Source organism: Hypanus sabinus, chromosome 8 (assembly GCF_030144855.1).
Source record: "Hypanus sabinus isolate sHypSab1 chromosome 8, sHypSab1.hap1, whole genome shotgun sequence".
NCBI classification, from domain to species: domain Eukaryota; kingdom Metazoa; phylum Chordata; class Chondrichthyes; order Myliobatiformes; family Dasyatidae; genus Hypanus; species Hypanus sabinus.
This window is the reverse complement of record NC_082713.1, coordinates 109,945,017-109,959,646: the sequence shown is the minus strand read 5'-3', so window position 1 is coordinate 109,959,646 and position 14,630 is coordinate 109,945,017. Positions and strand designations below refer to the sequence as shown.

At 43.1% G+C, this 14,630-nt stretch overlaps 1 protein-coding gene across 3 annotated transcripts in view; it reads left to right on the top strand.

The window, feature by feature from the left end:
• Positions 1–14,630, top strand: part of syt1a (synaptotagmin Ia) — a 750,347-nt gene that overhangs the window by 45,963 nt on the left and 689,754 nt on the right. For 2 of the 3 annotated variants that reach the window (XM_059977571.1, XM_059977570.1), the window contains exon 2: positions 8,473–8,600. The exons of the other annotated variant lie outside the window; for it this stretch is intronic. The gene's annotated coding sequence lies outside the window, so the exon portion shown is untranslated. The remainder of the gene's footprint in view (positions 1–8,472; positions 8,601–14,630) is intronic. 3 annotated transcript variants of the gene reach the window in all.

Genomic DNA, 14,630 nt, shown 5'->3' with positions numbered 1-14,630 from the left:
TATATTAGCAGAAGTCCTTCCTCACCTCTGGTTCACCTCACATTCAATGACTTCATATGTGGCAGTGGCTGTTAATTTTTTAGCTCTCCGATGAACTCCATCCCTTGGGAGGATTTATTTTGCAAGTAGTCAATGAGTCCTTGTGTTGCCAGAATAATCCTGACTACATCTGCACCACGTGTTAAAGCACGGTGTCCAGTGATATTCCATTACCTTCTCAGTATCTTGAACTGACCTTCAGGACATTAACCCTACCCTATGTCTTGCTCTACCATGGACTCATCACTTTTTTTGTCTTGTAATCTTTTTTTCCTCTCTTAACTGTCTGGCATTATTTATGTGTGATTTGTATTCTATGTGTTGTCTGTACCTATGTGCTGTGGCACTACTGCAAGTAAGATTTTCATTGTACCTGTAGCTCATGACAACAAACTCGACCTGACTTGACAGTGCTGGGCTTTGAGGGAACCAGAGAGACTCTACCTATTTTCAGTAGAATCCTTGACTATCTCATTGTTACTAGCTTGGAAAGCGCTACTGTTTGGAAGAGTCAATCAAAAAAAGTTTATTATCAAAGTATGTGCATGTCATCGTATACAAACCTGAGATTTGTTTTCTTGCAGGTATACACAGTAAATCCAAAATACACAATAGAGTCAATGAAAGACACACCCAACAGGACAGATAACAAGCCAACAACAAACCATCCAAATATCAAAGAGAAAAAGAATAATATTATCGCAAACAAGAGAAAATCTGCTGGAAATCATAGTAGTACACACAAAATGCAGGCAGAACTCAGCAGGCCAGACAGCAGCTATGGAAAAGAGTAAAGAGTTGACGTTTTGGGCGGAGACCCTTCATCAGGACTAAATGCTGAGTTCCTCCAGCATCTTGTATGTATTGCTAATATTTTCAGTTTAACTAATAGTGGTTATTATTAATATTAGTATAAGATGGTGCTGGTGAAGCCCAGTCACTACTCGCCTGTAGGAAACAAAACTACTAACAGCTTTATAAATCACACTTTTTCTGGTTGAGGATCACTGCAATCTGCAGTTTCCCTGTCGGAGTTGAGTTCTTGACCACCTGTACAACCTGACATTTTAGCGGTGTGAACTGAAGTCTGGAATGTGTAGAACATGTGTAGGATGGGCCAGATCAAGGTGGTGGGGCCCTGGCCCAATGTTTGCCCATTGCTGGTGCGGACTTGGCGGTGACTTGATACGGCAGAACTGAGCCACATGGAGGAGAGGCAGAGTCGAGGCGGGGCTCCCAGGAAAGACCCGAGGTTTGATCAATTTCGGCGCCAGTCAAATTGGTAAGGTTGGGTACAGGCTGAGAGTGGAGCAAAACGGCAGGACCTGGGTCTGAGAGACAGGACTGACTCAAGGTTTGGACAATTTAAGTGCCGGGTCAGATTGGCAAGTCAGGGTGTTGAGGCTGGAGACAAGGGATGGCCAGTTCAGCTTACTGCTCTGTGAGGTTTAACTCTACTCTAAACTGAGGTCGTGTCCTGCAGCTGCTGGGCTACTGGATCGGCTGTAGTGAGGACTGGTTTCATGGCTTTGGACTCACTTTAGAGTTAGATTGCTTTTGTTGTTTGCACTATTTGATTTTTTTTCTCCACATTGTGTGTTTGATGGTATTTTTAAATGAGTTCTATTGTTCTTTATTTTGTAAGGAGATGAATCTCAAAGTTGTTTATAGTATACATTGGTAATAAATGTACTTTGAACATACAATAATACTGAGAACGTGAATCCTGTAGTCTTTGAAAGTGAGTCTGTAAGTTACGGAATCAGTTCAGAGTTGAAGTGAGGTTAGTTCCCTAGGAAAGTCTTTTCAGAAAGGAAATGAGTTTGATGTTTGACCGCTGAACTCTTGCGTCTGGGAAAATATCAACAACCCTGCACTCATCGTCAGTAAGACCAAGATTATGGACTTCAAGAAGGGGAAGTCGAGAGAACACACACCAGTCCTCATCGAGTGGAAAGGGTGAGTAGTTTCAAGTTCCTGGGTGTCAGCATCTCAGAGGATCTGTCCTGGAACCAACAGGACCAATTGATACAATTACAAAGAAGGCACAGCAGTGGCTATATTTCATTAGGAGTTTGAGGAGAATTGGTATGTCATCAAAGATAACTTACAAATTTCTACAGATGTACCGTGGAGAGCATTCTAACTGGTTGCATCACTGTCTGGTATGGAAAGGCACAGAATTGAAAAAACCTGCAGAAAGTTGTAAATTCAGCCAATTCCAACATGGCCCTAACCTTCCCAGCACTGAGGACATCTTCAAAAGGTGATGCCTCAAAAAGGTGGCATACATCATCATCCAGGGCATTCCCTCTTCTCATTGTTACCATCAAGGAGGTGGTACAGAAGCCTGAAGGCACACATTCAACATTTCTGCTTCTTGTCCTCTGCCATCAGGTTTCTGAATGGACAATGAAACTATGGACACTCAGTGTTTTCCCTCATTTTTTGCACTAATTATTTAATTATATTTTTACATATAGTTTTTTGATATATACTTATTGCAATTTATAGTTTTATTGCAATGTACCGTTCCTGCAAAACAACAAATTTCACAACATATGCCAATGATATTTAACCTGTTCTGATTCTGTGAAGAGTTCAATTCCTGCTGTCCTTGCACTATCTTGTACTAATGGATGACAAAATGGAATCAAAATCAGCTTTCGTGTCCCATATATCACCCTCCAGCAGCCCATCACCCTTCCTCGGTCCATCTGTAACTATCACAGGAGATGATGTAATCCAGTGCAGCAAAAAATCCACTGGAGGAACACAGTGAGGAACAGCAGCAACTGTGAGGGGGAAGGGATTGTTGACCGTCCGGGCTGAAACCCTATATTAGGACGGAGGGTGGAGGGGGAGGTGGCTGCTAGACGTCATCAATCTGCAAATCTCCGGGTGAAGGAGTTTCTTAACCTCCATCACTGACAGATATTGTGAAACTTGTTGTTTTGTGGTAGTAGTACAGTGAAAAGATGTAAAAATTACTGTAAGTTTCAAAAATAAATAGTGCAAAAGACAAATAATGAGATAATATTCGTGGACCATTCAGAAATCTGATGATGGAGGGAAAGAAGCTCTTCTTAAAGCATTGAGTGTGTGTCTTCAGGTTCCTGTTACTACCATCAGGGAGGAAATCCAGGAAGAGGGCATGTCCTGGATGGTGAGGGTCCTGAATGATGGATGTCACCCTCTTGAGGCACTGGGTTTTGAAGATGGCAGCGAGGCTAGTGTCCATGATGGATTGGGCTGAGTCTACAACCCTCTGCAGCCTCTCGCGATCCTGTGCATTGCAGCCTCCATACAAGGCAGCGATGCAACAGACAGAATACAATCTGCTGTACACCTGTACAAATTTGGTTTAATTCATTTGGGAAAGTGTTAGGTTTAGAGTACACTAGAGGGAAATTCAAATCAGCAATTATAAGCAGCTCACAGCTGAAGAAAACAAAGGGATAATTAAAATAAGTGTGTGTGTGTCTGCCTGTGTCTATTGCATGTGACAGGACCTGGATTTACAGACCATCCCTGAATACCCTTGAAGGGTTAGTGTTAACCTGCTGGGGTCTCTGTGTGAAGATATTCACATGATGACTTTAGAGAGGCACTTTCAGGATTTTGATCCAGTGATGATGAAGAACGAGTGATATGTTTCCTCTCCATAGATGTTGCCTGACCTGCTGTGTTCCCTCAGCATCTAGTGTGTGTTACTCTGGCTTTCCAGCATCTCTTGTGTTTACGATATACTTCCAAGTCAGGAAGAGATGTGATTTGGAGAACAAGCTGTTGAAGGTGGTGCTGCTCTTGGCTCTGGTGCTAGAGGTGGCCAGTCTATGTGTGAGACCACGTACATGTACAGCTGTTTGTGTGGGAACATGTCTGAGGCCTCGTGTCCAACGGAATCTTGAAGAATGAGAGTTGGAAAATGAGAGAATTTCCTGCTAATTCAAGGGAAGTTTATTGTGGGAAATGCAGTGAAGTAGAACTTTCAAGATATAATTGCTACCTTGTGCCATTTTCAAAAATGTAATTGTCAAATTAAACAGTCACTTAATGCAAATTGAAGACATTTTCTTAGAATAAGTTGTCAATATTTTGAACATTAAGAGGAGAGACACATTCTCAGTAATGACAGCCATTTGAATGAAGTACAGTTGAGAATTGATGAGGGGCATTAGGCTTGTGTAATATTCTCTGGGAAAAGCACAGTCTACGAAGAAGGCATCCCATTAAAATGCTGAATGAGCTTTAAGCCAAAGCAATGTTGGTCTCAGTATCTCTTTCACTCTAGTTTCTGGAAATAATCGATAATTCAGAGAAACAACAAGGGTATAAGTAGAGAGAAAGGAAGATTCTCCTAACGGCTTTCTTCCACAGATGTAGCTGACTTCTGCCAAGTTCTGTGCTAAATAATATTGCAACGCTGCGAGCAATAGGATGCTGACTATTTGGAACAAGCTGCCAAAGCAATGGACCAACTCATTGCAGGCAACCCCGATCTTCACAGCTTGCACTGCAGAACAATTCTGTTAACCACTACGCTATTGTGCCACACTTAAAGTTACAGATCTTAAACATTTGTACTGGTGCGTGGATGGGAAGGGTTTAGAGTGATGGAGATTATTGAACCTTCCTCCACCCCACTGCTCTAAATGATAAATTAGATTAATATTGCCACAGTTCTGAGGTACAGTGGAAAAAGTTCTTGGAGGGTCACTCTACATACAAGGGCATTGGGTGGGACAAGGTCACTAGGAATTCTCTCCATGACAACAGGAGCCCTCATTGCCAGAGGAGATTGGGATGGACCTCTCTTTTCAACTATTCTCCATTCACTGTACCTTGTGGAGAACTAACTCTGCTTTTGTCACAAAAAGGAGGGAGTAGGAAGTGCTGTTTGCTGTTGTTGAGGTAGTTAACTGTCTGTAGACATGCATTTCCAACCCATTAGTGCCCACATGTTTCAGCACATGGACAGGAGATCACAAGAAGAGAAAAGAAAAATATCTTCTTCCAGCACAGCATGTCTTTGTCCTCCTGCCGCCAGGCGGAAGGTAGGGCAGCATAAGATCCCAGCACACATCATGTACACCCTGTCTGAACACCCCTCCCCGTCTGCCTAACCCAGACACACTCTCGTCCTTCACTGGACACCTTTATCTTTTATTGCAGCTGTTTCACATCTTTATATGACTGCTTGTTTTATTATAATAGTCTGCCAGTAAGATATAAACATAAATCTTGCACTTTATGTCAACCTGTTAATCTGCAAGCCATGCCACTCAGGGACGAACACAAATACAAGTTGAGTACCCCTTGTCGGAAATTCCAAAATCTGAAAATCTCTGCAATCTGAAATTATTTTGATCCTGATGTGATGCCATGAATGAAAATTCTACAAGGTGCTGGGAAAGTTCCCAGGTAATGCACGGGTCTCTGCACACCACCACCTGTTCTGAGAAGTGACCTCACATACATAATGAAAAATAGAAAAACACTGTGTAAAGCAAAATATGAAGATCTCAATTGTGTATTGAAAGAATAGACTTGTCAGCAGAGTGAGCATATGCCACTTAATGGTATACTGATCATGATTCATGGCGAACTGAAAATTGGCGTTAATAGAAACATAGAAAACCTACAGTGTTCGGCACCACAAAGTTGTGCCAAACATGTCCCCACCTTAGAAATTACTAGGCTTACTTATAGCCCTCTATTTTTCTAAGCTCCATGTACCAATCCAAAAGTCTCTTAAAAGACCCTATCGTATCTGCCTCCACCACCGTTGCCAGCAGCCCATTCCACACACTCACCACTCTGTGAAAAATACTTTCCCCTGACACCTCCTCTGTACCTGCTTCCAAGCACCTTAAAACCATGCCCTCTCGTACTAGCCATTTCAGCCCTGGGAAAAAGTCTCTGACTATCCACACGATCAATGCCTCGCATTATCTTATACACCTTTATCAAGTCACCTCTCATCCTCCATCTCTCCAAGGAGAAAAGGCCAAGTTCACTCAACCTATTCTCATAAGGCATGCTCCCCAATCCAGGCAACAACCTCGTAAATCTCCTCTGCACCCTTTCTATGGTTTCCACATCCTTCCTGTTAATTATGAATATTCAGCAGGCTGGTTGCAGAAATTTAAGAAAAGACACAGAATTAAATGTTAAAACATCTACTGATCATGAAACAGCAACAAAATTCACTGTTTGTTGAGATTGTTGTAGATGAAAATCTACCACCAGAAAAAGTCTACAATGCTGCTTTTATACCTTATGTAAATCCAAAAAGGTAAAATACAAATACAGTATATTGTAAGCTTTTAATCAAAACACAGAATCATAGTTGGAGACTGAAAGCCATTGTTGTTTGTTGTTCAGCAGCTGTTTCAGGTTTTCTCCTGATGCTGCTTGTGTTACCTTGCACACATTATATTAATGGAATGTAATAATTTTTACTGTTAAGTACGTGTGTGATGAACAAGTGTAAGTCAAAGACTGCTCACCGGTAGCACATAAATTCAGAATCAGGAATGATGACGATCCCAAGCTATCTCATTATATATTCCAAAATCTGAAACATTTCTGGCCCCAAACATTATGATAAGGGGTGCTCAACCTGCATTATTTTGTGACTGTTTGTGCTGTGTGTGACTATAGCTAATCTGATTTGCACCTTGGACCTAGAGGAATGTAACATTTAGCCGAATTTGAACTTGAACTGTCCAGGAAGTTGATGTTGCTTAAACATCATTTAGCATTCTGTGACGACCACCAAGTCCACAAACATTCCCTCAAACTTCTCCAGGTGTGCTATAGAACGTATCCTGACGGGTTGTAGCTCAGGCTGGTTCGGTAGCTGCTCTGCTCTGCACTGATGAAACCTGCAGAAGGTGGTAAAAACTGTCTCGTCCATCACAGGCTCGTCATGCTCTTTCATCCAGCCCATCTTCATGGTGCATTGTATCAGGATGGCTAACAGTATCATCAAGGAGTCCTGCCCCCCAGCCATTCCCTTTTCCCTTGTCTACCTTTTAGAAGGTACAGCAGTTTGAAAGCCCAGACAACCATTCTCCAGAACAGCTTCAAGATCTAAGATAAGTTGATTATTGCCATTTTTCAGTACACCAGTGAAAAGGAGAACAAAATGATTGTTAATCCAGAGCAGATGCAGCATAAAAAGCACAATAAAAAACAAAAACAAAGTAAATGTAAAAGCAATCCCATAAAACACAATGTGCATGTAACTGTTGAGCATGGCTGGAAATACATAAGATTAGTTTATATGTGGAGCAGACTTGATGGGCTAACTGGTCTTATATACATAGACTGATTGTATGTACATAAAATGATGTTTCTTCCCAGTGTTATCAGACTCCTGAACCAGCCACCTCTTCCACATCCCTTTCTCCATAAAGCCGAAGTGTTACGCTAGAACTTTCTGCAGCTGCTCAGAGACATCCTTGACCATGACACCCAGGAAACAACGCACCACCCAGGCATCTCTACCGTGGCCACAGAATCTCCTGTCTGTTCGCCTCACTATCAGGTCTCCTATCATTATTGCCCTGTTTGGCTCTATGCAAAGTTCAAAGGAAATTTTAGATCAAAGTATGTCAATGTCACCATATACTACCTTGGGATACCATCCCCTCTTAGCCTCAGAACCAGTCATGGTACCGCAGACCTGACTACTGCCGCCAACCCCTGAAAGAACATCCCCCTCAAAGAAGATGTTGCTGAGGCATAGATCATCTGCCAGTGAATGGCCAGGGTGGGTGGGGTCTTTGATGATGCTGTTGGCTTTCCCGAGGCAGTGACAGAGTTCATGGAGACTAATTTCTGTGATCCTTTGAGCTGCGTCCAGGACGCTCTGCAGTTTGTTGCGGTGACGAGCAAAGCAGTTGCCGTTCTGAGGCATGATGCATCCAGATAGGATGCTGTATCAATTAAAACTAGTGAGGGTCAACAGGCACATGCAAATTTCTTTAGCCCCTGAGGGACTAGAGGTATTGGTGTGCTTTATGGCCGTAGGATACATTATAGGAGTCAAAGGATACAGAGTTCTTGCAAATCCTTATCATACTGAGGAATTATTCAATGTTCTGATAATGGTGGGGTAGAAGATACCCTTAAGCCAGGTGATACAAGCTTTCATATCTTCTACCCAATGGGAGGCGGGGGGCAGAAGAAGAGAGAATAGGTAGGGTCTCTGATGATGCTGAGGCAGTGGGAAACAGAGACTGAGGGAGGCTGGTTTCTGTGATGTGTTGAGTTGTGTCCACAACTCTGTAGTTTACTGCGCTCACAGACAGAGCAGGTGCCATACAGAGCTGTGACGCATCCAGATGTTTTCTACAGTGCTTCTATTAAAAAAATATAAATTTGGTATACAGAGCAATAATAAATATAATATCTACTCTGCAGCAAGGGATTTCATTGCACCCTGGTGTATATGAGCAGAATCTGAAACGGGGAGAACTGAGTGCGTGTCAATGCACAGACCGGATCAAATTATTCTTCCTCTTCGGCACTAATTATTCCCCAGGTTAGAGGTAAGAGCCACCTTTATAAAATCTACAAAAGGAAATTGAAGGGAGTGGATGTATTTCAAGGACGCTTGTCTCTTATCATTTGTGGCACAGTGCTGAATTTGACGTCCAGCCTAAAGAGAAATTGAAATTGAAGTTGGTTTATTATCATCATCACATGTTCAAATTAAATCTATTATCAAAGTATGTATACATCACCATATATTACCTTGAGATTCATTTTCTTGCAGGCATTCACAGTGGAACAAATCACAAACAAAGATGGGCCAACAACCAATGTGCAAAGGAAAGAAAATGCACATACAAAACAATAATGAATAAATAATATTCAGAACATGAGTCACTAAAGTGTATCATTGTAACTAATCTCACCATCTCAATGTTCCAAAGCTCCCCGCAGTCGCTGAGTCCAGGGTAGTCCTTTTGGAATGTGATTGTACCTGATCATTTTTACATGGTTACCTCCCACAAGCAACACCAGGATAACCAGATCATCCTCTTTAGTGGTGCTGAGGATGTATTGAGGCCCCAGAGCACCAGAAGTAATGACTGCTCATTGAGTATTGATACGGCATCTCCGAATATACAGGTGAAGGGAAATGGGGCCTTTGGTTAATAACCATTCAACACTCTGTGCCACAGTAAACATCAGCAAGGATCGGTTGTGGAGTTCAGAGGGATGGGCGGGGATTTCAGTGAAACCTACCTAATACTGAAAGGCCTGGATAGAGATCACGGAATAGCACAGCACAGCACAGGCCCTTTGGCCCATGATGTTGTGCCAACCTTTCAAGCAACTCTTAAGATCAATCTAAACATTTCCTCCTACACAGCTGTCCATTTTTATAAATTTCTCAGCACAGAATAGACCCTTTTGGCCCTTCAAGCCAGGCCGCCATCAACCTCGATTTAACCCTAGCCTAATCATGGGACAATTTACAATGACCAATTAACCTATGGACTGTGGGAGGAAACTGGAGCACGCAGAGGAAGCTCATACATTCCACCAGGAGCATGTTTACGCTCCTTATAGAGGATGTCAGAATTGAACTTTGAACTCTGCCCCAATCTGTAAGAGAAGCGTGCTAACTGCTATGCCATCATGGTATCCCTACCATTTTCTTTCATTCATGTGTCCATCTTGAATGTCCTTAATGTGCCTGGCAGGGTGTTCTACACACTCACCACTCCCTGTGAAAAAGCCTATCCTTCACATCCCCCCCTATACTTTCCACCAATCACCTTAAAGTTATTTTTATTTTATCAGAATAATGTTTAATATCACGGGCATATGCCATGAAATTTTTTGTCATGCAGCAGCAGTACATTGTAACACCCAACAATAAAAATGATGAACTACAGTAAGTATATATTCAGTGCAAAAATAAAGTAGTGAGGTAGCATTCATGGGTTCAATGTCCATTCAGAAATCTGATGGTGGAGGGGAAGAGGTTGTTCCTGAATCGTTGAGTGTGAGTCTTCAGGCTCCTGTACCTCCTTCCTGATGGTAGCAATGAGAAGAGGGCCTGTCCTGGATGCTGGGGGTTTTAATGATGGATGTCGCCTTTTTGAGGCATCGTTGTTTGAAGCTTTCCTGGATGCTGGGGAAGCTAGTGCCCATGATAGAGCTGAGTGAGTCTACAATTTCTGCAGCTCACTTCGATCCTGTGCAGTGCCACCCCCACTGTCCATACCAGAATTTTTATTTATTTGGAAACACAGCATGGTGACAGGCTCTTCTGGCCCAACGAGTCTACTCTGCCCAGTTACACCATGTGGCAAATTAACCATAACCAGTACGTCTTTAGGATTTGGGAGAAAATCCATGTGATCACGGGGACCACTTACAGGCAGCGGCAGAATTGAACCTGAGTCGCCGGCACCGTAAAGCGTTATGCTAACTATTATACTGCTGTGCTATACTATATAGCCGTTTCTGACCTGGGAAAAAGTGTCAGTCTGGCCACTCTATCTATGCCTCTATCGCCTTGTACACCTCTTTCAAATCACCTCTCATCTTCCTTCACCCCAAAGAGAAAAGCCCTGACTCACTCAACCTATCCTGAGAATACATGTTCTCTAATCCAGACAGCATCCTGGTAAATCTCCTCTGCACCCTCTCTAATCCAGGCAGCATCCTGGTAAATCTCCTCTGCACCCTCTCTAATCCAGGCAGCATCCTGGTAAATCTCCTCTGCACCCTCTCTAATCCAGGCATCATCCTGGTAAATCTCCTCTGCACCCTCTCTAATCCAGGCAGCATCCTGGTAAATCTCCTCTGCACCCTCTCTAATCCAGGCAGCATCCTGGTCAATCTCCTCTGCACCCTCTCTAATCCCGGCAGCATCCTGGTAAATCTCCTCTGCACCCTCTCTAATCCAGTCAGCATCCTGGTAAATCTCCTCTGCACCCTCTCTAATCCAGACAGCATCCTGGTAAATCTCCTTTGCACCCTCTCTAATCCAGGCATCATCCTGGTAAATCTCCTCTGCACCCTCTCTAATCCAGGCATCATCCTGGTAAATCTCCTCTGCACCCTCTCTAATCCAGACAGCATCCTGGTCAATCTCCTCTGCACCCTCTCTAATCCAGACAGCATCCTGGTAAATCTCCTTTGCACCCTCTCTAATCCAGGCAGCATCCTGGTCAATCTCCTCTGCACCCTCTCTAATCCAGGCAGCTTCCTGGTCAATCTCCTCTGCACCCTCTCTAATCCAGGCATCATCCTGGTAAATCTCCTCTGCACCCTCTCTAATCCAGGCATCATCCTGGTAAATCTCCTCTGCACCCTCTCTAATCCAGGCAGCATCCTGGTAAATCTCCTCTGCACCCTCTCTAATCCAGACAGCATCCTGGTAAATCTCCTCTGCACCCTCTCTAATCCAGGCATCATCCTGGTAAATCTCCTCTGCACCCTTGCTAAAGCTTCCACATCCTTCCTATAATGAGGTGATCAGAACTCAACATAATATTCCAAGTGTGGTCTAACCAGAATTATAAAGCTACAACATCTCCTCATGGCCCTTGAGCTCAATTCCCTGACTAACGAAGGTAAGCACACCATTTACCTTCTTGGCCACCTTATCAAGTTGTGTGGTAACTTTGAGGTATCTCTCTGTTCCTCTACAATGCTAAGAATCCTGCCATTAGCCAGCTATTCTGCATTCAAATTCGAGCATCCAAAGTGAATCCCTTCACACTTTTCCTGGTTGAACTCCATCTGCCACTTCTTAGCCCAGCTCTGCATCCTGTCAATGCCCTGTTGTAACGTACAATGACCCTCCGATTATCCACAGCTTCATGATCATGGCTGATCTGCTCTGAGCCTCCTTCAGCGTCAGTTTCCCTTAACCCTTAATGTTCAGCTTTTTAAAACATCTTTGCTGTGCCGGTCAAGATGGCATTGAGCTACAAAGATCACTGAGATCAGGGCTCATGCTTCATTCTGCTTTAGATATGTAGAGATAGATTTGAGTACTGTGAGGGGAGTTAGGGGTCAGGTTGGGGTTTAGAAACAGTGATGTGGGGGATTTAAATTTCACACAGAAGTTGGAGGTCAGGCCAGAGTGTAACCTATGCTCCATGGTTGAAGACCAGCAATATGGGCATGTGACAAAGGACATTTGTGGATATCAGGCCAACCCAGGTTGTTGGGCACTGGGACTGGACATCTGTGCGAGCAGGAGGCATGAGAGCTGGTCAGTTGGTGAGCATGGAATTTGAGGCCTGGAGATTGTGATCCCTTCGTCGATACCAAAGGTTGCAGTTCCATCGTCAATCAGAAGTCAAGAAGATTTGAGGCTGAAGTATCTGTGCCTGTGTCTACAAAGATGCTGGTATTGCTGTTGTGTTCTGTGTTTTAACGCTGAGCATTGCTAAGCTCGGGTAGTGTTGGAATGTGTGGCAACAATTATGGGCTTCCCCAAGCACATCCTTAGGTTGTGATGGTTGTTAATGCAAACAGCACATTTCACTATATATTTCAATGTATATGAGATAAATAAGTATCTGATGCACACAGAGTAGACGTGGAGAAGATGCTTCCAATAATAGGTGAGTCTAGGCTCTATGGGCACAGTTTAAAAATGAAGGGATGCCCCTTTGAAATGAAATGAGGAGGGATTTCTTCAGCCAGAGGGTGGTGAATCTGTGGAATTCATTGTCGCAGATGGCTGTGGAGGCCAAGTCATTGGCTGAAAAGTTTGATAGGTTCTTGATTGGTAACAGGATAGGGGTTATAGGGAGAAAACAGGAGAATGGGGTTGAGAAAGAAAAGGAATGGCAGAAAAGGATTGGTCGATGAGTCTAATCCTGCTCCAATATCTTAAGGTTGTAGTTTTCTGGTTTCCACGCAAACCCACTACCGTTAGGAAGGGGTACGGGAGTCTTAGGTTCCACAGCACGAGGTTCAGAAACAGTGATTACCCGACAGCCATCAGGCTCCTGAACCAGAGTGGATAACTTCACTCACCTCAACTCTGAACTGATTCCACAACCAATGGACTCACCTTCTCAACAACTCATGTTCTCAGTATTATTCATTGATTTATTTGTACAATTTGTTTTCTTTTGCACATTTCTTTTGCCTTTATGTACAGTTTTCGATAAATTGTTTATTTTTCTGAAAAAATACCTGCAGGAAACTGATCTAAAGGTAGTATTTGGTGACATGTACAATACATACTTGGATAATAAATTTCACTTTAACATTGACTGTACCCCGGGAGCGATAAAGGTATTGAAGTAGAGGGAGATTTCATTACTAGATTTGGGATTAGTAGCAAGACCCTGGCAGATGGGTCTATTAATTATCTCAAGACTGCAATTCTGGTGTCAGTTATTACTGACACCAGAACATGCAAACTCCACATGGAGAGAGCTGGAAGTCAGAATAGAACCTGGGTCACTGGCACTGTGGGACACCAGCAGCACATTACACAGAGAAAGAACCTTAAATCTGATCTACCACAGGGTATCTGCTCTCTTATTTCCTATCAGCAAAACTCTAGAGGGCTGTGAGCCATCTTTAGACAAATGGGAGTAGCTCAAGTGCACACCTTAGCCGGCCGGCATGGAGGAGTTGGGCTGAAGGGCTTGTTTGCTCTATGACTCTAATAGTGATTGCATTGTATGAGCCAGAGGTACTTTGAAAATAATGACCCACAGGGAACGAAACCTGTCATCTCTACCTGGGAAGTTCAGCCTGGCATGGGTTTAAAACAATGAAAACAAAAAATAAACAGGCTACTTTCTTCTGGTGCTCTGTCCTGAAGATTAAGCTTTTGTTCCTGAGGAACTGGCAATCTCCCAGCTCCTGGGGTTTAATCGGTCTCGCCAACAGCTGACAATTTCTGTTCCATTGAGTAAGTAGATCAGAGACAAAGGAATCCATCAGCATTGGTAATGGTCACTGCCAAGTTGAGACTAAACGTGCATTAGAGGATCAGCACCTTCCATTCCACCTGGGTAGTCTACAACTTGACAGTGTGAACATAACAACACAGGCTCACAATGTTATGGTGATCTACTTAAACCTACTTCAAGATCAATCTATACCTCTCCTCCCACATAGAGAGGCATGTGGGTGAAAGAGAGGTGGAGGGCTAAGAGTTTCTTTGGAGAATGAAAGGAGATTAGATAGAGAACAAAACTATGTGGGATAGATTGAAGTAAATACAAGCAGGCTGAGTGATACTAAAACTAGAGGTCATGGGTTAAGGGTGAAAGGTGAAAAGCTTAACGGGAACCTGAGGGTTATCTTTTTCATTCAGAAGGTGGTGAGAGTGTAGACTGAAGCAAAAGAAGTGGATGGGGGTTTGATTGTAACATTTAAGAGAAGTTGGGATAAAGACATGGATGAGAGGAGAATGGAGAGCTATGGTCGAGATGTGGGTTAATGTAACTAGCTGAATAATAGCTTGGCAGGGATTAAATGGGCTGAAGAGCCTGTTTTGGTATTGCAGAGCTCTATGACTCTCTAACTCTAAATATCAATAGTTCAATAGTTCCATTTAATATCAGAAAATGTACAAA